Source organism: Camelus ferus, chromosome 3 (assembly GCF_009834535.1).
Source record: "Camelus ferus isolate YT-003-E chromosome 3, BCGSAC_Cfer_1.0, whole genome shotgun sequence".
NCBI lineage: Eukaryota > Metazoa > Chordata > Mammalia > Artiodactyla > Camelidae > Camelus > Camelus ferus.
In genome coordinates, this window is record NC_045698.1 from 43,891,887 (window position 1) to 43,916,357 (window position 24,471).

Consider the following 24,471-nt stretch of genomic DNA (forward strand, 5'->3'; position numbering starts at 1 on the left):
TGTGAAGGGTGGAGAGAGTTCCCCCTACAGAAGAAGAAGAAGAGGGGCTTCCTTGTGTCTCCTCCCTCAGGCCTGTGGCTACTCCTTCATTTGTCTCCTTAGACCCCTCCCAGGATTCTCCAGAGCCAATAGAACCTTGTTCATGGACCTGGAGGGAATTGGGGAGTTAATTCCTTTCAGGGCCTTAACCTTATTACACAAACAGCACTTTTGATTTCCTAGGACTAATTACTACCATCTCACCATGTTCAGCTTTTATTTGATGAAACAAAAATCTTAAAATCCATGGCTTCTAAGGTATTTTGTCTTTGGAATTCCACAGACTATAGCAGACACATGTCCAGAAGCCTGGTGGTCTGACCTAGGGGAATGGGCTCAGAGAGGGGCTCCATCCAGTGTGTCAGGCCTGATCCTTTTGGGGGTGCTGCTGTGCTTCCCTACGGACATTCATGGCGAGTGGCTCCAGAAAGGCTGTGTCTCGTTTCAGGGATCAGGTTTCAGTCAGTTTAATCCAATTTACTTGTCATCAGACTGGCTCATTCCCCTTCCTGTCAAGGTCATAGGAGCACCCTTTGGTATACCCCTCTGGAGTTGTTTTAACTCCCTGAGATTGCTGAAAAGAGACTACTACCCCAACTACAATAACAACAACAAAACCTGGCTAGAGTTTCAGTTATCCTGGTTTGTAAATGGGGCTGCTCCCCACCTGATCTTAAAGGCCCTTACACGTTTCAAATGTTTATTGGCTCTTCGTATTTTGTGTGTGTGCACGTATTGCTGGTTTAAAGCTTTTGTAAATACTTCTATATTGGACTGTTACTTTCTTCTGGGTTAAAAGAGCTCTTTATATATTATGGATATTAGCTATTGTTTCTTATATATGTTATATTTCCCCTCAAACTGTCATTTGCCATTTAACTTTGTTTATGGTGTCTTTTACCAATAAAGTTTTAAAAAGCTAAGTAGTTCTATCAAACTTTTCTTTGATGGTTGGTCCATGTTTGGATTAATGTATGGTGGCTATGTGGTATAACTGAATACCTACTGAACTGGAGGAGGACTGGGTTCTAATTATGGTTCTGCCACTAGTCTTCAAATCTAAGTTCCCTTACGTATAAAATGGAGCTGGACTAGACATCAGATGATGTCTGATGTCTACTTCCTGCTTATTTAACCACTACTGAAAATTCTCAGATTCTAGAACTTTGAAAGCTTATTTTCTTTAAGTAGGCCAAACATTCCTCCTGAAGCTAACACTTCTAATTTGCCTAGCAACATTTTCATAGTGTAAAATCTAGCCAGTGTCTGAATTACTAAAACTTCTGAATTTTTGTCATCTGAATTAATGTCTTCAATTTTTATTAAAAATTTGATGAATTTATACCTACCTTCTCTTATAGGATACAAACTTTCATAGAGAACAGACTCCATATGTAATATGTAATGTAAAGTATGCATGCCATAGAGCCACTAAGTTAACGGATATTGATAGCTTATGATATTTTACTGTTGATTATGATGAAATACATCACTACTGATGTAAGAGGGGAAAAGTAGCTTTTATTTATATAGTGTTTATAGTGTGTTTTCATGCCCACCATCTCATTTGGTGCCCATAATAACCCTATGAGGTGGATAAGACAGAGCTTTATTTTCCACTTGATAGACCATGAACTATTGCACAGAGATTAAATGATTTTTCCAAGGTCACCAGCAAGTAAATGTTAATGCCTGTGCCAGAACTTTTCTGGAAGATGACATTATTGACAAGAAAAAAATTATTGGCTAGGTTTCATTACTACAGGAGACGAAATAGAATCAGTTTTCTGTGAGGTAGGGTGGCTGGAAATCAGGTAAATGAAATTAAATGTCAAAAATGAAAAAGAAAAATTACATTGAAAATTATAAAATAGTTGAAAGCTATTTCTTCTCTACATATTTATTTTTTATGTAAAGAAGTACAAACCTTTTGGAAAGAAAGTCACATTTCTATTAATAGTTTGGTATGCTATGTAGTAGGAAATATGAAAAATATACTATATAAAGTTTTATATAAGAAAAAAAAAACCCTCAGAGGGAGTTTCCTGAGGTAGAAGGAAGAGAAATTCAGCGTCTGTCTTAAAGGAGAAATGGAAGAACAAGAAAATTAAAAGTAACCCAAAACTAAGAGAACTAAAACACTGTGATTGATCCGATGGCTGGCATAAATTTAATGGCATAAAAACAAAGGGATTAGTCAGGAATACAGAAGAGACAGCAAACATTGAAAAGTATGTTATTATTTAGACCAGCATTTTTGAAGGATATTTGCAGTCAGTTCCCAGAAAATAAATTTCTTTCCAAGGGAAGAAAGTATGCCAGGGGGGAGGAGGGTGGGAAGGGACAGACTGGGAGTTCGAGATTTGTAGATGCTGACATGTATATATAAGAATAGATAAACAAGGTTTTTTTTGTTTGTTTTAAATTTTTTTTTTTGAGGGGGAGGTAGGTTTATTTATTTATATTTTTAATGGAGATACTGGTGATTGAACCCAGGACCTCATGTATGTCAGGCATGTGCTCTACCGCTGAACCATCCCCTCTCCCCTAAACAAGTTTATACTGTATAGCACAGGGAAATCTGTTCAAGATCTTGTAGTAGCTCATGGTGAAAAAGAATACAAAAATAAATATATGTATATTCATGTATAACTGAAAAATTGTGCTGTACACCAGAAATTGACACAACATTGTAAACTGACTATAACTCAATTAAAAAAAAAAAAGAAGGTATGAGTGTTAAAGTATATTTCACAATTATTTTAGAAAATTCAGCTAAGAAATATCATTTTCCGAATACTGATTAAACCAGATTTAGGTGAGATTTATCCAGTATTCTGATTATGATATGGCCATCATCAACAAATAACGATGATTTACTCTTACTTTGTAATAGGAGTGATGTGCTGCTTAACTAAAAACAAAAAGTTTTTATGCAACATAGTTGGCATTTTAGAGCAGGACATTTAGCCTCTTATTATATCTCAAATTACGCTTAACGCCCATGTATTGGCTATTTTCATGGCATATGTGATGTTAAACAGTTTTTTTTTTTAAACAAAATACTATAGAAAAATGTAGCTAAATGTGGGCTTAAATGAGAAGGAAAACAGCAGTGTTATTACTCAAAGAAAATGTTCTTAAGTGAAAGCCTGTGAAGAGTAATAAACAGCAGTGTTTAAACTTTTGTTTTGTTGATTTAATACTGTTATGATTTAGAAAAAGGTGTGCATATTGTAATATGATTGAAACAGAGTATGATTCGTATCAGGGAAGATTTGAGTGGGGAAGTGAAACAGGAGATGGTAATAAAGTTGGAAATTATTAGAGTGATTATTTGCTCCAATTGGCCCAGGACAGTCTTGGTTTTACATTTCTTGTCCCTGTGTAATTATTATTAATGTCTGCATTCACTCTCAAAAGTATTCTTCTTTGGATAGTACATTATATGATCATCTTAGAAAGGATGGAAGCATGGTACATATTTTCAGTGCATCTTAATTGCACTACTAATGATGGCTAACATTTTTGAGTCTGCCAAGCACTGTGCTAAGCACTTTATGAGCATTGTTCCAGGAAGTCTTCTCAATAATCTATGGGAAAATATTATAGTTCCCATTCTAGAGATGAGGAAGCTCAAGTTTGTTTATAGATATTCAGGAACTTGCCCAAGGTCATACGGTGGCTATTTCTAATTCAAGCAGTATTATTTCAGAGGTCACACAAATAATCACCATGCACTATTTATTTTCTCTATACTTAAAAAAAATTTGTAAGACATCTGAAAGAAATTTAACTTTAATAGGCTACAAAATGTATAGGACAGAAAAAAATTATCAAGCATATAGTAGGGGGGCAAAACTTCAAAATTTTAATGAAGTTTTCACAAATGGAAGCAGACATCCCTGTGATTCATAAAGTATTACTGAAAGTATATCTGGAAGTCTGAAATATGTTATAGGAGGGATGATTCCATCCCCAATGTAATATTAAATCCTTAATTTTGATTCCTGCATGTACTGTCTCTTTTAAGCCCAAGTGTCCCTTTCCCACACACCTGCCACTCTAACTTCCTGCTTTCTCTCCTTAACAAGAGGCTAAGATGAAAGAAAATAGGAAAGTGAATCCCTATTAAAAATACATGTTACGTAGAATAGATAAACAAGATTATACTGTATAGCACATGGAAACATACACAAGATCTTATGGTAACTCACAGAGAAAAAAATGTGACAATGAATATGTATATGTTCATGTATAAGTGAAAAATTTTGCTCTACACTGGAATTTGACACAACATTGTAAAATGATTAAAAATCAATAAAAAATGTTAAAAAAAAGATTAAAGAAAATAGTGGCAAAATAAAAAATAAAATAAAATAAGAATACACGTTACAGTGCATTTTGATGTAATTAATCTAATGATTCTAGACCTTTTTTTTTTTTTTTAATCTAACTGAATTCTAGTCCAAAGATTAGTTTTCCTCAAATACCACTATGATAAAAACTTTGGTTTTAGGTAACCAATTCTTTGTTAGGTGTTGAGAAGGGAGAAAAGGAGAATGACCACCCTAAACTTTTCCTGGCCCTCTGCTAACTTGGTCTCCACAGTGCTTCTGCCCAGCTGCTAGGCAGGCATGGGGAAATGACAGGGAGACCCTTTTAAATTAAAACAGTGGCTAGGCTCTCTGCTTTTTTCCTAATGGCTGCTGTGTGCTGTGTCTTAAAACTTTCCTTCAGATATGTGGTTTATCTTTAGTAGACCTTTCCTGAGCCCAGCCATTAGGAAGGGGTGAATCCCAAAGAAAGAATTCTGACTTTCACAGAGATTTAGAGAATCACAATGGGGGAGATTAAGCTATACTATTAACAAATATTTATTAGTTTACTCTCTAAGGTGGTCCTGGAGTTCAGGTAATCATTACAAAATCACAGTTGGGCAGTCTTGTTTCAAGTGGGGTTTTAGTTCTCCTTTTAATCATAGTCAAAACGTTAAGTCCATCTTAGTTCACCTGTGGGGGGATTTTCAAAGGAAATTAATCTGTAATGTAATGCCTTCTGAAAAAGAACAAATGGAAGGTTTAGCTATAACTGTATGTGCTGCTCATATGAGTTAGAACTAAGTAGTCAGTGATGAATAATAAAGATGAATCATTTTTTCTGATTATTGAGTACCCTCATCATATGTCATTTCAGCTTTCTGTTTATGAGCACAGACAGAATCCCTGCTGAAGATATTTTACAAAGGGGCTATTAATTTTTGTCAAATATTTGTCAAAAAAGATAATATTGATGTGTATCCTGGCTTCCACCCTCTTAAGGCCAGTGTCTTGGGGCTCATTCTTACAGTATGAGTAAGTAGGACTTATTTAACAATCAAATGGGGGGCACTTTTATTGTCTGTACTTCTCTACTTTCCATAGATTGCCCCAAGAATGAAATCACATTTCTCTCTCCTACCTACTCGGCATCAGCATATGCTATCTGGATATTCCCTGCCATCAAAAGCTGCTTTGGGGAAACAATCTGATGAATTGGTATAAATGACTAAAAAGGCTTAAAATATTACCTTTCCCAGGATTATGGCTTTGTGCTAGAGAAATAAACTACTCAAAGGGATTAAACTCTAGTGATGAAATTTCAGGTGAATCGGAGGAAGGGTTTTTGGTTTTAAGTACTTTTCCAGTCTAAATGGTAATCAGCCAGATACATCCCCAGTAGGAGTCTAAGTTAAAAAAAAAAAAAAAAAAAAGCAAGCTAGGGCCAGGCCAGGTTCTTGCCTAGGGACTGCTCTGGTCCTATTTATTTAGATTTAGGAGTGGGGCTGTGGGGTGGTGGGGGTGAGGGTGGCGCCCGGCGGTATAGGGTTTAGTTTAATCTATGACGCCAGATTTAAAGTGGCCTTGAATCAACCTGAGACTAAATGCAACATTGGAATTCCAAAATCCATCTGGTCTCCAGCTGGTGTGGGAGACTCGCCATCCTGGGATGCTTCAGAAGAGTGACCCTTTCAGTTCAGAACTATACCAGAGTCTGGTCAGGCTCAAAGCAGTTTTTGAAAGTGGAGTAGGAAATCTTTCTTACGACGATTAAAAATAGGTTATACAATATGCTAACTTTTATACAATGGCTAAGATTCATATTCATATATAATGGATAACGAGCTGGCTATCAATAGTATACCTGGCTGCTGCTTCGTTCCCTAACTTCCAGTTTAATGCTTTTATCTCCAGTTCAGGTAGTTAAGTCCGAACACTTTGGTATTGTGAACTTTCAGTTCTACTCTACGCTAAGGAACTACCCGTGTTATTTCCAGCAGTTCTGGAAGTAGTTGAAAGCTCCCATCCCTAGTAGAATGTCTTGAATATCTTTGGAGTTATTTCAAGTGTCTGTCACTAGCTTACGACTCACTTTGGTAAATAATTCTTTGATGGACTTTATCAACTCCTCTCTTTGGATGCAAGCCAAAAATCATCTGTAGGGCATACAGCTCTTTGTTCAAACTTGGTAATAAATAATTATCTCTGGAACACAGACGGAAGAACTGAAACAGTGACTTCAGGGACACAGAGACTAATTACCATCCTCGTACACGGTTAAGTACAGCAGAGACTTGGGGCGGGGAATGGTGTGTTCCGTACCGATTACATTCCTTAGGGTAAAACAAGGCCGTCTCGTCTGTTAACATATTTAAAGCAGTAATAGCAAAAACTGTGCAATGTTATGGTTGAAGCGTTTTATGCCATATGTGTTGATAGAATGCCTAAGCAGCTCTCTCCGCAATAAACGCAAACCCTGCCAGGCTGAATCATTCGGGCCAGCGTAATTCAACAACTGCACCACCGAAACCGCCAGGGTTGGAAGCCTACGTCGCGTTCGGAATGTATCCAATGTTTCCTCTAACAAAGGCACTATCTTGAGGCAATTTCGCGGGCCATTTTCCCCCTCCCAGCGCCAGCTTTGTCTCCCCGTTGGTGTGAGGCTGAGACTTGGAGGAGCCCCAGCGGCGCTGCTGTGCAAGCAAGCTCGGAGCAAGGGCCGGCGTGGGAAGCTCCTCCGAGCTGCCGCTGTGGTTTCCTGCAAACTGAGCTTGCCATTAGAGGAAGTTGGAGTGCTGCAGTTGAGATACCTGCGGCCTTAAAATCGCGGTGGACTGGAACCATTCGCACCCGATTACTGTCGCACAAAGAAACTCAATCGGCCGGGGTGGCCGAGACCTGGGGACTCTCCGTCTCCCAGGCTGGGCGCGGGGCAGCCGGGGTAGATGTCATCCGCGTCCCCCACCTTGGGCCGCTGGAGATCAGCAGGCAGGCCTCCGGGCCCTGGGCCCGAGCGGGCCTCACGCCGCGCCTCGCACGCGAACCCCGGGCCGCCGGCGGCCCCGCCCCCGGACCCCCGCCCCCCCGGCCTCCAGCCGCCAACGCCGCCGACGTCGGCCCGCGCCGCCCCCGCGCGCGGTGACTGGCTCGCGCCGGCCTCCAGCCCGGCTGTTGGCGGTTGGGGCGAAGCTGGCGGGAGGCCGCCCCGCCCCCGTCGCGGAGCCGCCGCCGCGCGCAGCTTCTTCCCCCCTCGCCGCCGGGGCGGTGGCGCTGTTGCGGCCACGGCCTGGGAGGCTGTAACTCCCCTCCGCCCCAGCCCCCTTCCTCCTCCTTTCTCTCCTCTCCCTCCCTCCCCTCCCCGCTCCTCGCAGTCTCTCGGTCGAGTGAATGTGGCGCGGCGGCGCGGGACGCAGCCTCGGCCCCTGCAGCGGCCCCGCGAGCTCGTGAAGGGACCAAACCGCCGCCTCCCCCCACCCTCTGCGCTTCCCGCGGGAGCCACTGCCGCCGGGAAAGAAGAACGAGGAGGGGAGCGAGGGGACGGCGGCGGGAAAACGGGAGAGGGGGGAGAAGAGGGTTCGAGGGCCAAGAGGGAAGGCGGAGAGGGACGGACGGACGGAAGGACGGACGGCCCGACGGACGGCCCGGGGAGCGGGCCGCCATCCAGCCTGCCCGGCCCCTCGGCTCCGGCTCCGGGCGGCCGCGGCGGCGGCGCGAGCGAAGGGCGCGGCAGGCGCTATCGAGACAATAACCCCGCTGCCCGGCTCCGGGGGCGGCGGCAAGGAGGAGGTGGCGGCCTAGCGCGGCCGAGGCTCGCCCAGCGCCGCGGCGGCGTCTTTGCCTCGGCCGGCCGGGTTCCGCCGCCGTCGTGTGTCGGGACGCGCGGGTCGCCCGGAGTCCCAGGCTCGCGGCTGACGCCCCCTCCCCTCCCCCTCCCGGGCGCGCGTGGAGCTGGTTTTCCGGGTTCCCCTGGACCGAGCTGAATCCTGCTGCTCTCCCAGGCAGGAAGTGAGTTTCGCACTGTAATTCCGGGCGGTGTCACGAGTGAAAAGTTTTTTTTTCGGCGGAGATCCTAGTTGGGGCTGGGAAACTCCTGCAAAACTCAAGACCAGGAAATCAGCCCGCTTCCCAACCCCCACCAAAGCCACCTACTCTTCCTACTGCGGGAGGCCACTCCACATCCGCTCTCACCGGAGAGAGAAATTCGGCTGGATCCGAAGTGACTGATGAAGGGAAGGAAATCATGTCAGGCGAAGCCTTGAAAAAGCTGCCCTGAGATACTGCCCGACCGAAAGGTAATTTTCGCGAAATGTGTCTACAGGTCACAAAGCTCCTGGGCCGGGAAAGAGAGGAAACTTTAATGTTTTTCACTTTTTCTCAAGTTGCCTTAAATTCGCCTTTTCTTATATTCAGGTGTTTTAAGCGCTAAATAGAACTGATTTTATTACCCCTTCTACCATCTGGACTCTGGTTTTTCTAGAAGAGGTTGTAAGAGTGCGGTGGGACGAAAAGTTTTAAGCAATGGGAAGAAAGAGTGCCTTTGTTCAGCACAAGGTCCAGAAGTGTTATTTTCCCGGGACATATACAATGTATATTTTTTATGTATTAAGTTGCTGAACCGGGCAACTTTTGTTTGTGAAGAAAGTTAGGTCACTGCGGACAGCGATTTGCTGCTGTTGAGATGGCTGCCACATTTGTTTATACTCTCACCGATTATTGGGGTTTCGCGTTTAATTGTATATAGAGATTTTTTAGTTCCAGCCCTTGTGAATACATTTCACTGGGTTGTATAAACAAAAAACCTTTGCCGTTTTTCTAAGTGGGTAATACATTTTTTCAATAACGTGTTCCTTTTAGACATTCAGAACTCTGGTTAATTAATTGTAAGCAAGTGTTGGCTAGATTTTCCTTGTAACTGACCCAGTAGGGAGAAAAAGAAAGGAGTGTATGGATAAAGATAGTTATAATTAAAAAACAAACAATAACACCTGTAAGTAGTTTGGTTCATTGGGAGTTCTGTGCAATTCAGAACAGAATATATGAGAAGGGAAGTAAAACGCTTAAAACGATTTTCATGGGAATCACATTGATTGTGATAAACAGCTGTACTTTGGAATAGTACAGTATTTACATTTTTCTGTTGGCCCAAATGTTTTGGCCGGTGCTGCCTAATAAGTAATGAGTGTTTACCGTGGGGGTAGGGATTAGTGAAGCATGAGAGACATTCCACCAGTCAGAGTTATAAATATAAACACTTCTGAACCAATCCGTGGTCTTTACGGCTCAAACTAGTTTTGGTCGCAGCAAACACAAGCGGTTTCGTCAGTGGTGTTTTAGTTTGTGCCTTTTTAAGTTTGGTTTTTCCCCCCAGTACTTTTGTGGTAAAGAGAGGTGAAAGATAATACTGTGCTTCTGAATAAATATTAAGTAAATATGATATTCTCTTGGTAGGTGTATCTTAAATATAAATTGACATTTATTTTATTTGCCCATGCTACCCCAAGAAAAATATAATTGGCTTTCTTTAGTAGAAAGGTAGATTTTAAAGGATAGGATCAAATTATGCCACAACTTCTTTGTTACTTCTTAAAGTATATTTCAAAATAGGAATCTTAAATTAACTATTTATTACTATTTACTGATTTGATATGTTTTCCCAGAACTTAGTCTTTGGAGCTCCTTTTGGAAAAATTTTTTAATTTTTTAAAATCTTGGTAAGATTTGTGAACTATCAAGTAATTCCTGTTAAAGCACCTTTACCAAGGAATTTAAAGTCATAATTGATCTACTTTATGATTTTGGAGCATATCATTGGGCAACGAAAGAGATTATTCTTGGGCATCTGAAAGAGGGGAACAAAATAAATGGCATTGAACTTCAGTTTCCTTATATGGTTTATACTTGGCTTCAGAGCAGCAAAGCCTTAATAGAGCAAGTCTTTTATAGAGAATTACCACTTTGCGAAAATGTTTCTCTGCATTAGTAAATTTTACTTATAAAAAGTATAGTTAACCTCAGTCGTTAACAGAGATGCCTACAAAATACCTGTTTAAATCCCTGTTTTTAGATACAGTTTTTGAGTTTTTTCTTGTGGGAGCCATAGAAGCAAACTACACATTTTTAAAAGTGGAATGTTCAGCTTTGTAGTTGCCTTTCATTCCTTTTTTCCCTCTCAAAGAGGCAAAATTTGCTCTATGGTTTACTTAGACTTTTATTAGTTTAGCACTGAGCTTACTTAAGGAATTTTAGGTTTTATACTATTATCAAACTATAAATACTTTCAAAGTTTTGTTTAAAATGTGACAGTGGCTTGAAATGAGGTTTTAAAAAGATGATAATTAAAATATTTTTAAAAGACATCAAATTTTACATACTCTTAATATTGTGCGGGCTTCCTTAGACTAAATTGACAGATCTAGAGTACTTACAAGATGTACAAAAATGCAGTTAATGGCACTGTTTATTGGAGTTTTCAATAGTGTTAAACTTAATCTCTCAACTAATTAATTCAGATGTTATGTTATGAAGTTGGCCTGCTGTTTGAGAACAAACTGTTACAAACTTTTCTTGTATAAAAAGCTTACAGAGGTTCAAATACGGAAAATAAATTTTTATTGCACCTATTTTCCTGATGAAATTATAACGAGACATTTTGGATGTATCATTGGTAAATCTCTAAAATTCAGTTATTGTAGGGATACTGGTATTGAGCTCTTGGTAGTAAACAATATTTCACTTTAAGAAACACATGAATATTTCAGAAAATTAGGTGCATATTTAGGCATTTATTTTAAATAACATGATACAGAGTTTAAGCTATTTGGTTTAGAAATAGATCATGGCAGTGTTTACAAAGTATTTGGGATTATGCAGATTGTAGTGATGTTGGATAGGAAAGTAATTTTTTTTTTTTTTTTTTTGGTAATTGCTGCTTACTTAGATTCTCTTAAAGACTTTGTTGCTTGCATTTTTATTTTGTCTCTTTCCCTTGCCCGTTCGTTTTTCTGTCACATGCCTTGTTTTTTTTCTGGGAACACCTGTTCCTAAAGTCCTAAAGATTCCTTTCTTTTCCTTTCCTGACAACATATTTTACCTCTGTTTAGCTGTTCATAATAGATTGTTCAGTTTTTGAATTCACACTATTTACCATAGAAGATGTGCACATAAATTATGCTCTATAATATCTACTTTTGAATTGTCTAAAGAAATAAGCTCAGCACTTCTGTCTTCCATTTTTCTATGATTTACTCCCCATTATTTTTTGTTTCTTTCTTGGTGCCTGTCACTAACTCTTAAGTCATTCTCTGTCCATTTTTCAGATATACTTCTAACTTTTTCTGTCTTGTTTCCTAATTGTGAAAAAGAAATCTCACTGTTACTCACATTTTTCTTCTGATTCCTTTAGCTTCCTATTTTTAGAGTTAGCTTCATTTACTTCCCCTATTTTCTCCATGTTCAGCTCTTATTTTTTAATTATATTTTGCTCTTCTTCTCTTTCTAAACTTACTAGACCATGCTTATTACTTCAAAACTGTTAAAAACATGAGTAGAAAAATTTATTTGGTCATCATCTTTGAATTCTGAATATCCCTTTTCATTCCAGCGCAGTTTACGTGCCAGTCAGTATTTAACCTAATACTCATAAATATATTTTGTTTCTATTTATATTGTTTTCTCAATTCTTTTTTTCCCTTTAATATCTCCAGAATTACCTTTGTGAAGATAATATCAGGTTGTTAAGTATTCTTATATTAATTAACCCCCATGCCTTCTTGTTTTGTTATGCTTTTGGCCTCTTAAGACACACAAGCTTATATCTCTGTACCTCCCCTCTCCATTTTGGTCCTTTCCTTCCTGTCCTATCTCTCAAATTAAATGTCTTCTCTGTCAGTGTCCCTAACATTGTGTCATTGTCTTCCTTTGTCTGTTTTTATGAAATAAGCAGAGTTGAATTTTATCACTCATTTTATTCTTCTCGCTTGAAATTTGGTTCCAGGTACCATTGGATGAAGGCATGCCAGGCTTTGTAATTGATAGTATGTAAGACAATAGAAAAGAGTACCTAAACATTAAGTAATGAAAGAAGGTTCTCCTTATCTGGAAGTTATCTATGACTTTCAGTATATAGAATGTAGTAGAAAAACTAGAACATAATCAGAAAGACATCTAAGTAATCAAAATGGATATAGTAAAATCTAGGGACTTCATTCATAGGGACATCCTTATTCAGAGCCCATTTATTTTTTATCACATTGAGCTGTTTCCTGCCTTTTTGATGTACTGGAAGAGGTGAGAAAGCACACTGACAGCATCACGAAGTGATGGCCTCTGACGTTACAGAATGGAAGGAAGACTGGCCAACTTAGAAAATAGGGTAGTCTCACACAGCTTGCTTTGGGCGTTCTACATTTCATTTGTCCTTGGGACGATTCACTCTATTATAGCATGATTACAAGTAATAGTAATAGCCCTAAGGCAGCTGTTCTCAAACTTTTTGGTCTTATTAGGATCTCTTTATACTCTTAAAATTTACTGAGAACCCCATAGGGCTTTGGTTTGTGTGGGTTGTATTTATTATATTTCCTGTAATACACATTTAAAAAATAATTAATAAATGATTTCATGTTAATGTAACACTGTGTTAATAAAGAATATTTTTTAATAAATAACTTTTTTCCAAGACCAATCTTTAGCAAAAAGTGGCATTGTTACATATATTTGCAGGTCTTACTTCTGGTTGAATAGAAGACAGCTTGATTCTCATCTGCTTCTACATTCAATCTTGCAATATATTGTTTTGGTTGAAGTATATGAAGAAACTCCAGTCTCATACAGATAGGTGGTTGGAAAAGGGAGGAATATTTTAGCCCTTTTAGATGATTGTGGGTGTTCTTTGATACCACACCAAAATTTAACAAATGGTAGTTTTTTAAGGAGAGCTGCAGTGTTGAATCTGAAACCCTATCAATGAGTTTTTCATTTCTTGTTACCTGAAAATCCATGGTATATCTTGCACTTTGAATGAATTTTTTTTACCTGTTTTATGATTTTGTAACATCATTTATTGGTTGTTTGGGAAATACTGGTCCATTGAATTACACATTTTTTACCAAATGTTGACACATTTCTTTATGCAGAAACAAAAAAAAATTGTTAACATCACTAGTAATCTCATCAGAAGTCTTTAATGTTCTGAAGGTGTCAAGCTCAGGGAGGCAGATACAAATTTTCTGCAGTTCTGAATTTTCACTTGGAAGCTCAAATATTAATCATTGGTAACAAATACTGATCATGTTTTCCCCTTGAAATTGCAGGCTTACTTGATTTATTTTTGAGAAAATGTCTGCCGCATTCCTAAGTCTATATAACCATAGTTTGCCATTCTCTCTTTATGGTCAAAATAGTGTTCCATAACTCAGAATAATTTACCCAAATGCTTTTCCTTAAGATTGCCGTTTTCTACATAGAATATGAAAAAGACATGTATTGAAGAGTTGAGATTTAATAAAATTACTTTTTACTGCTTCATTAAAGATATTCTTATTTGAAAGTGGTGTTTAAAAAGAAATCTGGGAATATGTAGTGGTGCCAGTCTAGCTTGATGTTACTGCCTTTGCGCTAAGGTGCTAGCACTTTTACCCAGCATTGCTTTTGCACCATCACTGTCAATATAGTAGGAAAGAGCAAATGGTGTTCAATATTATGCTGAAAATAGTCTTGACCTTTAAGACCCCTTGAAAGTGTCTCAGGCCATCCAGGGCCCATTGACCACACTTTGAGAACTTAGGTGGATGTTGGGATTTGTGAAGGTTTTGTTCCTTTGATTTTTTTTTTTCCTGTCTCATTCAGGGAGAATCCTGAGGCTTGATTGTTCAGCTCCTTAATTTGGTCATCAGTTCTTTTCAATTATTTTATTACTTTTTTGGGGAGAGAAATAGAGTTCCTAAGAACTTTTCTATAGACATTGATTTTTATTTTTTAGTTGTATTTTTGGTCTACATGTAAGTTACATCTTGAATCTTTACATTGTCTTCTGTTTCCAGATTAACAATATAGGAAGTTTGTTCTTATTGTGTTTGGTATATCCATCATGCTTTTGGTTTTTCCTCAAATGTTAGATTTTTTCATTGTAGTTGAAGTTTTATATTATGGTCCAGACTATAGTGTATTGGTCATTTAAGTGTATTTTTCCAGCCCAAGTGAATCCCTGTTCTTATGTCTCTGGTATATTTAGCTAATGGGTTTCTTCTTAGGGTAGCTTGTCCTGTTACATGTATTTCCTGTCCCTTGGGAAATAACATTCTGCTGTTTTCAAGGTTATACTGCCCAAGTGTCAGATCTCCCACAGTATAGAGAGCTATGCTGGAGGCCTTAGCCATGCAGCTGTTCTACTGTGGTTTTATTACCTGGCAGACTGCCTGGGACACACTTTTCCCAATCCTTCTTGCTAAGAAAACTTAGCCTTTTTGGAAATCCCACTTTATGCTTGTTTTGTGTATCTGGTTCTTCGGGTATGTTTGTTGTCATTTCTTCCACCCCCAGCCCCCACCATACTCTGTACTGTCTACAAATCCCTTTCTGTTCTGATCTGTAGATATACCCCTCCTAGGTTTTTTAGTACTGCTATAGATTTTTTATAATTTTATTTTTTGTATATTAAAGTTTGTAACAGTGACAAATACACTGAAGAGTTGGAAGCATAGTGCAAAGAATTTTTTTGTTCCTAAACCATTTGATAATAAGTTGCCTACCTGATGCCTCATAACCCCCAATTACTTTAATGTTTATTTCCTACAAACAGGGGCATTCTCCTCTGTAATAACATTATCATTATCAAAATTAGGAAGTTATCAAGAATACATTACTAACAAGAATACAACCTCACAAACTGTCCTAATGCCTTTTAGAGCAAAAGAATCCAGTTTGGAATCATGCCTTACATTTAGCTGTCATGTCTCTTTCGTCTCCTTTAATATGAAACAGTTTTTATCTTTACTTTCAGGTGCTTGACACTTTTGAAGATTATAGATCTAGTTATTTTGTAGCATAATCTAATTTGCATTTCTCTGACATTTTGATGATCAGATCTTTGATTAGATTTTCATGATTAGATCTTTGGTAGGTATTCTGGAAATGATCTTGCATGCATCTCATTGCATCTTATCAGGTGTCAGGTAATGTCAGTTGTCCCATTGCTAATAGGAATTGGTTATATGTCAAGGTACTTCTTCCTCATTTGTAATTAATAAATATTTTGGGGCTAGGTATTGAAACTACGTAAATGTTTTTGTTCCTCATCAGATTTTTAGTTTATTCATTTATTTACAGCTATTCGTGGTTGCCTGTTATATTCACTGAGTTATAATCCATTATCATTTATTTTGGTGCTCATATTGTTCTTGATTTGGCTAATGGGAACCCCTTCCAGCTGGTTTATTTTCATTTTGACATACATCTTTGAATACTTTTTTTGTATGTAGCACAATATAATGTTCCAGACTTAACCTTCAAACTTGCTCCGATTTTTTTTAGTGGAAAATGGTACTTAGAAGCCAAGATCGGGGCACTTCTTGTGCTCATTGTTCTTGAAGTATCGCTGCTCCATGCCTCCTTAGTGTACAAATAGGGGATATTTTTATGTGCACATGTACACATTCACATTTACACCTATATTTCTATAAATATAAAATGGTTTCGCTGATATGTCCAACTCTAATTCAGTACCACAGGGTTCGTTCTAGTGTTTTCCCTTTCCATATTTGTAACTTTTCTCTGATAGTGAAAACTAGTTTTGTTTCTGTACTATTTTTTAGTGAGGGAGATGAAGTAAACATTTGTTCAGATAAAGATTTTCAGCCAGAAGTCTCTATAATCTAATGAATTTCTAAAGTATTTCTAAAGGGATAAAATTAACATGGTAAAATACATTTAGGTGAAATATTTCATTCCTCAGTAATTCCAGGTTATTATGTGAAAGATGGATGGAATGAATTAATGCTTTTATTGTCTACATTGGATAAGTTCCTTGTAGAGATAATGTTGGGGCTTGATTTTGGTATGAATGCAGTGATTTTGATGCAATTGAATTTTTCCATATGGAGCCTATGTGAATATGAATTCATATATTCATATTCCATATAAAGATCCCAAAGTTTGGAGCAAGGTCTATCTTCTTGATAATGGTGCCCTTAGAATTTCAAACCTTAGACCAGTTCCAGAATCTTGTGGGGTGGGGTGGGAGAAGGTTTTCATTTGCATTAGGGCCAGAACAAGAAACTGTAATCTAAAAATGAATCTCCATGTTAAGGCTGTCACCCAGTCTAGAATAAGTTGGTTTGACTTCCCCCATTCCTGGAGATTTGGGAAGTGATGTAAGAAGCATATTGGGATATCTTTTTGTGACTAGACTAGATTTACTCAGTCTTCTAGGAACAGATGAGGATCCTGGCAGCAGCAAATAGATTCTTTGGGTGCCTTGTTAATCTCTGGGAACTTCAGAAGATTTAGTTAATTGTCTTGGGGCTAACTGTGGAATATTGGAGACTGTGTATAATAGATGCAGTTCAGTGTATCAGAGATAACTGATACCGGCGTAGTCTCCTGTTTGCTTTCTTTTGAAAACTATTCCCGAGACAGGAACCCTAGGAAGTTTATTCCTTATCTTTTTGACTTTGGTTATTGAAATCAATACCATTTCTGTCAATTCTGTCTTTTAGGTATCTATAGAATGAGATACATGAGTGTAGGCTTGGAAGGCTAGAGGTGCAATCAGTGAGAGCTTTTGATAGGCAAAAGGGAAGGGCTAAAACAGTTTTCTTAATTTTTTTTTTGGTTATACAAATTCAAATGCAGAAATTCATAATATAGAAATTAAAAAGTATCTATAATCCCATCTCCCAGAGATACTCAGTGTGTTGTGTATTCTTCTGAACACTTCTATACATATTCCAACACGTAAGTGTGCGTGTACGTACATGTATAAGTATCTTCAAATAAAAATAGGAGATACATATATATATGATATATAAGGGAATATAATAGGTATGTACATGTGTTAATTAGCATTAGGATTGTTTCTAGGTTGTTATACAAGACAATGCTTACAGAACATAGATTTATTCTTGTACTCTTTGCATAACATTTTTACACTGTTAAGAATTTTTTTCTGGTGGACAGGTACCCAGAGTACATTTGCTATATGTATAGTTGAAATTGATAGACAGACTCAAAGTCCTTCTGAAGAGTTTGGATCTATTATACTTCTACCAATAGTATGTAAGAGTACCTCTCTGTGAGGATTCTTGAACAGATAGGCTATCAGCTGTCCTAAAGTACTTGTGCAAGTCTAAGACAGACAGTGTAGTATAGTATCTAATAATATAGGGCTTAGAGTCACATTGCTACTTACTAGATGTGATGTTGGCAAGTTAAATGTAAAAATTCTTCTAGGAATTATGCATATTTGTATGCCTTTTGTGTTCCACATGGATTTATTGATTTGTTGCTTATATGCTTTGGTTACGGTGTTTGCCATACAGAACTTTACATTTTTCAGTCTTTATGCATTTTTGGCTTTAATGATATTCTTAGAAAGGATTATAAAAGTAATAACCTAAATTTTCTTATGTTGCCTTAAGAAGTGAAATAATCATCTAGATTGGTTCTCTCCAAATTTCTAACCAGTTGTTTCATCTTTTTACTTCAAAAATTCTATCTTTATTGGTAGTAAATCCCCAAATATACTTAATCTATGTCAAGATACTCTTTTTTATTTATTGTTTTTTTGTTATGAAAATACTGTGCTGTCTTGGTTTTTCTCCTCCTCACAGTATGCTTAATATCTGAAAGTGTCAGTTTATTACTTTTGAAACATTTTTCCGGGTGGACTTGAATCATTAAGTTCTAAAAATAATTCTTGCTGGCTTGTTGATTGAGAGTTCTTGAATTTATAGATTAATTTAAGAAGTAATTGATACCTTTACAATAGCATACCTCTTTCTAGGAAAGTAAGTTTTCCATTTACTTAATAGTTTATGCCCTTCAGTGGGTTTTATGGTTTTCTTCTTGTCATATCCATGTTTCTTCATAGCATTCGTATTTCTTGTTATTATTAAGAATTATGTATTTTTTTCTTAAGTTGAGTTCCAAAAATCTTAATGGAGCAAAGGTGAAAGCTACTGCTCTTATGAATGGGGCTGTTTCTTTAATTGTATTGTTACCTGGATATATAAATAGAGGAGATTGATTTTTCATATGTGTTACCTACTGTATTCTGAAGACTTAAAAAATTGCTAATAGATTTTTAGATGGTATGTTTGGATCTTCTAGGTATATAATTATAGATGCACTCGTAATAGCACTTTTTATTTTTTAATTGAATTGTAAATATATTAATTGATTGAATTAAATATATTAATTGTATAGTCTCATGTTTTATAATTTAATATGCATACTAACAAGTACTTAATGACCCATCCTTTTAACTACAAAATTCTTCCCTCATTTCTTTCCAGTCTGTGAGATCATCCACCACCATTAGTATTGCAGCCTGATTAATTTAATCTTCAGTAAGGGAATAGGAGATTTTTATTGTCACCCAGAAGCCTCCATTTAATCATACTGTATTTTCTTTCTCTAGCATTGTCTGGCTGTGGGAATGGGAAGGAGAACAAGAAAACTTGCTAAACTCTGAGTATTTTTTGTTACAGAAGCAAAAGTCCTTGGGCTGATTTAAGTAGAAGGTGGTCCCTTCTGCTACTATTCTGCTCCTTAACTGCCTCTTGAAGGTGTCTTCAGTGCTGTGAGAATGGCTTTGTGAACCTTGATGTTCCTTAGCTGCTTTTTGATTTACTTCTGAGAAAAATAATACTACTTATGAGCATTTTCCTTGAACTACTTAGTATTTAGTGCGATACACAGTAGTAATTATGTATGTATCTTTTAATGACAGTTATTTTGATCCTTTATTTGATTATAATAGTAAACTCTCTAGTTATGTAAATGTTTCCCAAGAGATCTTTGCCTGTACTTGCTCCCTCCCCAGGTTTACTTTAGTCACTTTACGTATTTCACTGACCTTAATCTTATCCTTCCTTGTAATATATTTAATAGGTAATTTGGTGTAAGTGAAAGGTGTTCCTCCAAATGCTGATACTTTCCTCAGATTCAGTGGATTTTATGACTAACTTAGAAATAGTCTATTCAAGGTAACCAGCTTTTTCTTTTTCATTAACATACGAGGAAACTATTGGCCCAGAGAGGGAAGTGAAATCCTGGAGGTCATTTAGTTTGTTAGTGATGAAAGTTAGATTCAAAAAATAAATTCAGGTTTCCTGACTCTGTGGCTTTTCCCTTATACCAGAATTTTCCTAGATACGTTGTGGAGTATACAGTCTCTTTAGAATAGCACTACTTTTTTTTTTTTAATATGCCAAAGGTTTATTTTATTTTGTGCCTCCTTTCAATTATCGTTTTCCCTGCCCCCTCCCTCTTCCACCTTTATTGACATATAATTGATGTGTAACATTGTGTAAGTTGAAGATGTACAGTGAGTTGATTTGATACAAATATATTGCAATATGATTACCACCTTGAGTTAGCTAGCACCTCCATCACTTCACATCCTTTTTGTGGTAAGAACATTTAAGATCTACTCTTAGCAACTTTGAAGTATATAATATTTATTAACTGTAATCAGTCACAGTGCTGTGCATCAGATCCCCAAAACTGAATCCTTCCTTCCTTTGTGTTTCACCCCACCCCAGAACTATATTTCTATCTGGAAGCTAGAACAGCACTGTTTTCCAAATATTTTTACCAGATATTATAGAAAAAAAGTTCTGAGTTCACATAGATGAGAACGCCTTGGGTTAATACACATCCCCTCATCCCCAGTACATGGCAGTTCGTCATGGATGATTGTTTTTAATTTTAGAAATAACTAAAATACAGCTCTGTTTACAAAGAATGTTAGCATCAATATTTGAGCCAAGAAGTTTCATGGAAAGATTAATCCTAAAGCAGTATGTAATTTGCAATTTCAGAATTTAAAAAGAATATTTTTTTGGCCTCTTTCTACTCACCCATCCAGCCCAGTTCAAGTACCATTGTTTCTGCTGAAACTTCCCCAAATGTTTGAGAAATCTATTCTTTTGATTTCTAACTTACATTTTGTTTTTTAGATTGTGATAAAATGCACATAATATGAAATTTACTGTCTTAACCATTTTTAAGTGTACATTTCAGTGGTATTAAGTACATATTGTTATGTATTGGTCACCACCACCCATCTCCAAAACTCTTTTCATGTTGCAAAATTGCAACTCTATGTATTTAAGAATAACTCCCTGCTCCATTCCTCTTCCTCCCAGCTCCTGGCAGCCACCATGTAAATGGAATCATAGAATATTTGTCCTTTTGTGTCTGGCTTATTTCACTTAACATAATGTCATCAATGTTCATTCGTATTGTAGCATATGACAGAATTTCCTTTTTAAGGCTGACTATTCCATTGTATATACCGTTTTGCTTAACTGTTCATCTGTCATGGACACTTGGGTTCCTTCCACGTTTTAGCTGTTGTGAATAATGCTGCCATAAAAATGGGTGTACAAATACTCTTTGAGACCCTGCTTTCGATTCTTTTTGGTATATACCCAGAAATGGAATTGCTGAATCATATGATAATTTCATTTTTTAATTTTTTGATGAACTGCCAGATTATTTCCCACAGTTGGCTATACTATTTTACATTTCCACTAACAGTACATAAGAGGTCTAACAAAAAGTCTAATTTCAACACATCCTTGCCAGTCTTTATTTTCTGTTTTTCTTTGTTTTTTGGATAGTTATCCTAATGGGTGTGAAGGTAATCTCTCATTATAGTTTCGATTTGCATTTCCCTAATGATGAGTGATATTGAACATCTTTTCATGTGCTTATTTTTGTGTTTTCTTTGGAGAAGTGTCTTTGCCCATTTTTTGAATCAGGTTGTTTTGCTGTTGAGCTTTTGGAGTTTATATTCTGGATATTAATCCCTTTTCCAGGTACATGATTTGGAGATGTTTTCTCGCATTTTGTGGGTTGCCTTTTTACTTTGTTGATAGTGGCTTGATGTACTTTTTAAAAAAAATTTTCGTGAAATCTACTTGTCTAATTTTGCTTTTGTTGACTCTATATTTGATGTCGTAGCCAGGAACTCATTGCCAAATCCAGTGTCATGAAGTTTTTGCCCTGTTTTCTTCTAAGAGTTTAGTTTGGATTTATGACTTTTTGAAAGTGCTTAGCTATTTAATTTAAAACTTAAATATATATAGGGAGGGTATAGCTCAAGTGGTAGAGTGCATGCTTAGCATGCACAAGGCCCTGGGTTCAATCCCCAGTATCTCCTCTAAAAGATAAAATAAGTAAACCTAATTACCTTCCCCCTTAAACAAAAAACTTAAATATAAACTGTGTTGTTTTTAAATTATTTTTGGATATTTTGGTTGGCTAAACTAAATGTTTTCTTGTTTAAATAAAACTAAAAATGCTAGCACTCTTCTCTTTTCCTTCAGTTTATAAGTGTTTCAGGTTTCTCTTTGGAATTAAGCCTTTTATTCTGAGATAACTATAGAATCATCTGTAATTTTAAGAAATAATACAGTGAGATTTTCCCCTTGAGGTAGGCAGCATCTTTAAAAAATTTTTTTTTAATTTTTATTTTTTAATAAAGTGTAGTCAGTTTAGTGTTAGTTTCAGGTGTAAGACAAAATAATTCGGTTACACATAAACATACATATATATTTTTTCAGTTTCTTTTCTGTTATGGCTTGTTATAAGAAACTGAATATAATTCCCTGTGCTATACAGTAGGTCCATGTTGTTTATCTATTTTATACACAGTAATGTTTATCTGTTAATCCCAAACTCCTAATCTATTCCCCCCCATAACCAGTTTGTTTTCTTTGTCCGTGAGTCCATTTCTGGTTTGTAGATGCAGGCAGCATCTCACAGGATTGTAGTACAGTATCACAACCAGGCTATTGCAATTGATAGTCAATATACAAAATAGTTCCATCACCACAAGAATCCTTGTTGTTGCCCTTTTATTACTACTGTACCCATCTCCCTCCCATATTCTCCTCCACCCATTTTTTTTTTTTTTTTTTTTTTTGTCTTTTCAAAACTATGAATGGAATCATGTAGTATGTAACTTTTGGGATTGGCAAATTGCCTCATTCCCTGGAGATTCATCAGAGTTTTTGTTTATAGTAATAGCTCTTTGATTTTTATCACTGAATGTTGTTTTACAAGATGGATGTACTGCCAGTTTGTTTAATATTTTCACTTTGATGGACATCTAGGTTATTTCTGGTTTTTGACTATGACGAATAAAGTTGCTCTGAACATTCTTGTACAGGATTTTGTGTGAAGATATGTTCTCATTTTTCAAGAATAAATGTCTAAGAGTGTAATTGCTGTGTTAGTTTAATTTTATAAGAAACTATCAGTGTTTTCCAGACTGGCTGTATTGGTTTGCATTATTCTCTGCAGTAGTGTATGAGAGATCAAGTTTTTTTACATCCTTGCCATCCTTATTTGTTGTGTTTATCATGTCTTTCTTACTATTTTTTATTTTAGCCCTTCTTACAGGTATGTAGTCTTAACAGGTATCGTATTTTACTTTGCATTTCTGTAATGACTATAGTGATGTTGAACATCTTTTATATAGTTTTTTTACCATCTGTATGTCTCTTCAGTGCAGTGTCTGTTCATGTCTTTTTTCCATTTTCTAACTGATTTCTTTTTTTTTACTGTTGAATTTTGAGAGTTTTAATGTATTATAGATACTGATTCTTTCTTGATATGTGATTTACGAATAGTGTCCTATAGCTTACCTTTTCATTCTTTTAAACAGGATCTTTTGCAGAGCAAAAGTTTTTAGTTTCATGAAGTACAATTTTGTCACTTTTTATGGTTTGTGCCTAAGACTCTGCTTACTTACCCATTCTGAAAATTTTCTCTTTGTATTTTTCTGAAAGCTTTATCATTTTACATTCAAATCTGTGGTCTATTTTGAGTCACTTTTTGTATAAGATGTGAGATTTAGGTCAAGGATTTTTTTTTTCAGCCTCTGGATATCCAGTTGCTCCAGCACAATTTCTTGAAAAGACTGTATTCTTCCCCTTTTGAATTGTTTTGCATCTTTGTTGAAAATCACTTGGAAATATTTGTGTGTATAGACACTTTTTAACATGAGGAAAAGTACAGAACAGAAAATAAATCACATGCAGTTCCCCCTCTCTGAGATAATTACTGTTAATACTTGTTGTGTTTCTTTCTAGTTTTTTCTTAAACTTGTATACCTGAGATTATATACTTATAGTTTAAAAAAAAGTTGGTCCTAGCTTTTTCCTTTTTATTATGAGCAATTTCCCATTTGTGCATAAAAGACACCATTTTAATGGTTTTGTAATGTATCTCTGTTATAGTTTATTATTGATGGAATTTTATACTGTTTCCACCTGTTATTTTTATAGCATAAAACATAATTAAACAGATTCTTGATTTATACTTGATAAATTAATTTAGACCTACTTATATGGAATATAGATAGCATTTACCTTAAAAAGACAAAACAAAAATTCTGCTTTGCTTTTTAACCTACTATCTTCTGTCATGCATTGGAGTATTTACTAACATTGGGCACTTTCTTAGAGTAGAGTGTTTATTCCTTTGATTGTATACAAGGTGAAAAGGTTTCAGTGTATCAGTTTATGGAGTGCAGGTTTTTCTTGCACTACAGTGTCTCACCTATATATAGTCTGCTTACCACATAGGAGCAAGGATTTGAGGCGGATTTCTGGAGGATAATATAGAATCTGGATTCTGTTCCCTTCTAGCTTTAGAAGTTATTTATAACAACATTTAAGCACCTACTTTGTGCTAAGAGCTATTCTAGGCTCTGGAGAGGACAAGGAACAAATATATGAAGCCCTATTTAAATTATATTCCTCATCTATGAGTAGCTCTACCTTTAATCTGGTAAACAGATAGCCTGAGGCACATAGGTGTTCTCTTGCCAGGATCTGTTGTGTCATTCAGCCTCTTATGCAGTCTATTTGCTGTATAACTT

The 24,471-nt window shown here is 36.7% G+C and overlaps 1 protein-coding gene across 9 annotated transcripts in view; it reads left to right on the top strand.

Moving 5' to 3' along the window:
* Window positions 1-8,336: 8,336 nt before the first annotated feature.
* The window catches only part of ERBIN (erbb2 interacting protein), a 101,261-nt gene continuing 85,126 nt past the window's right edge, over window positions 8,337-24,471 (top strand). For all 9 annotated transcript variants that reach the window (XM_014560389.2, XM_014560390.2, XM_014560391.2 and 6 more), the window contains exon 1: window positions 8,337-8,650. The gene's annotated coding sequence lies outside the window, so the exon portion shown is untranslated. The remainder of the gene's footprint in view (window positions 8,651-24,471) is intronic.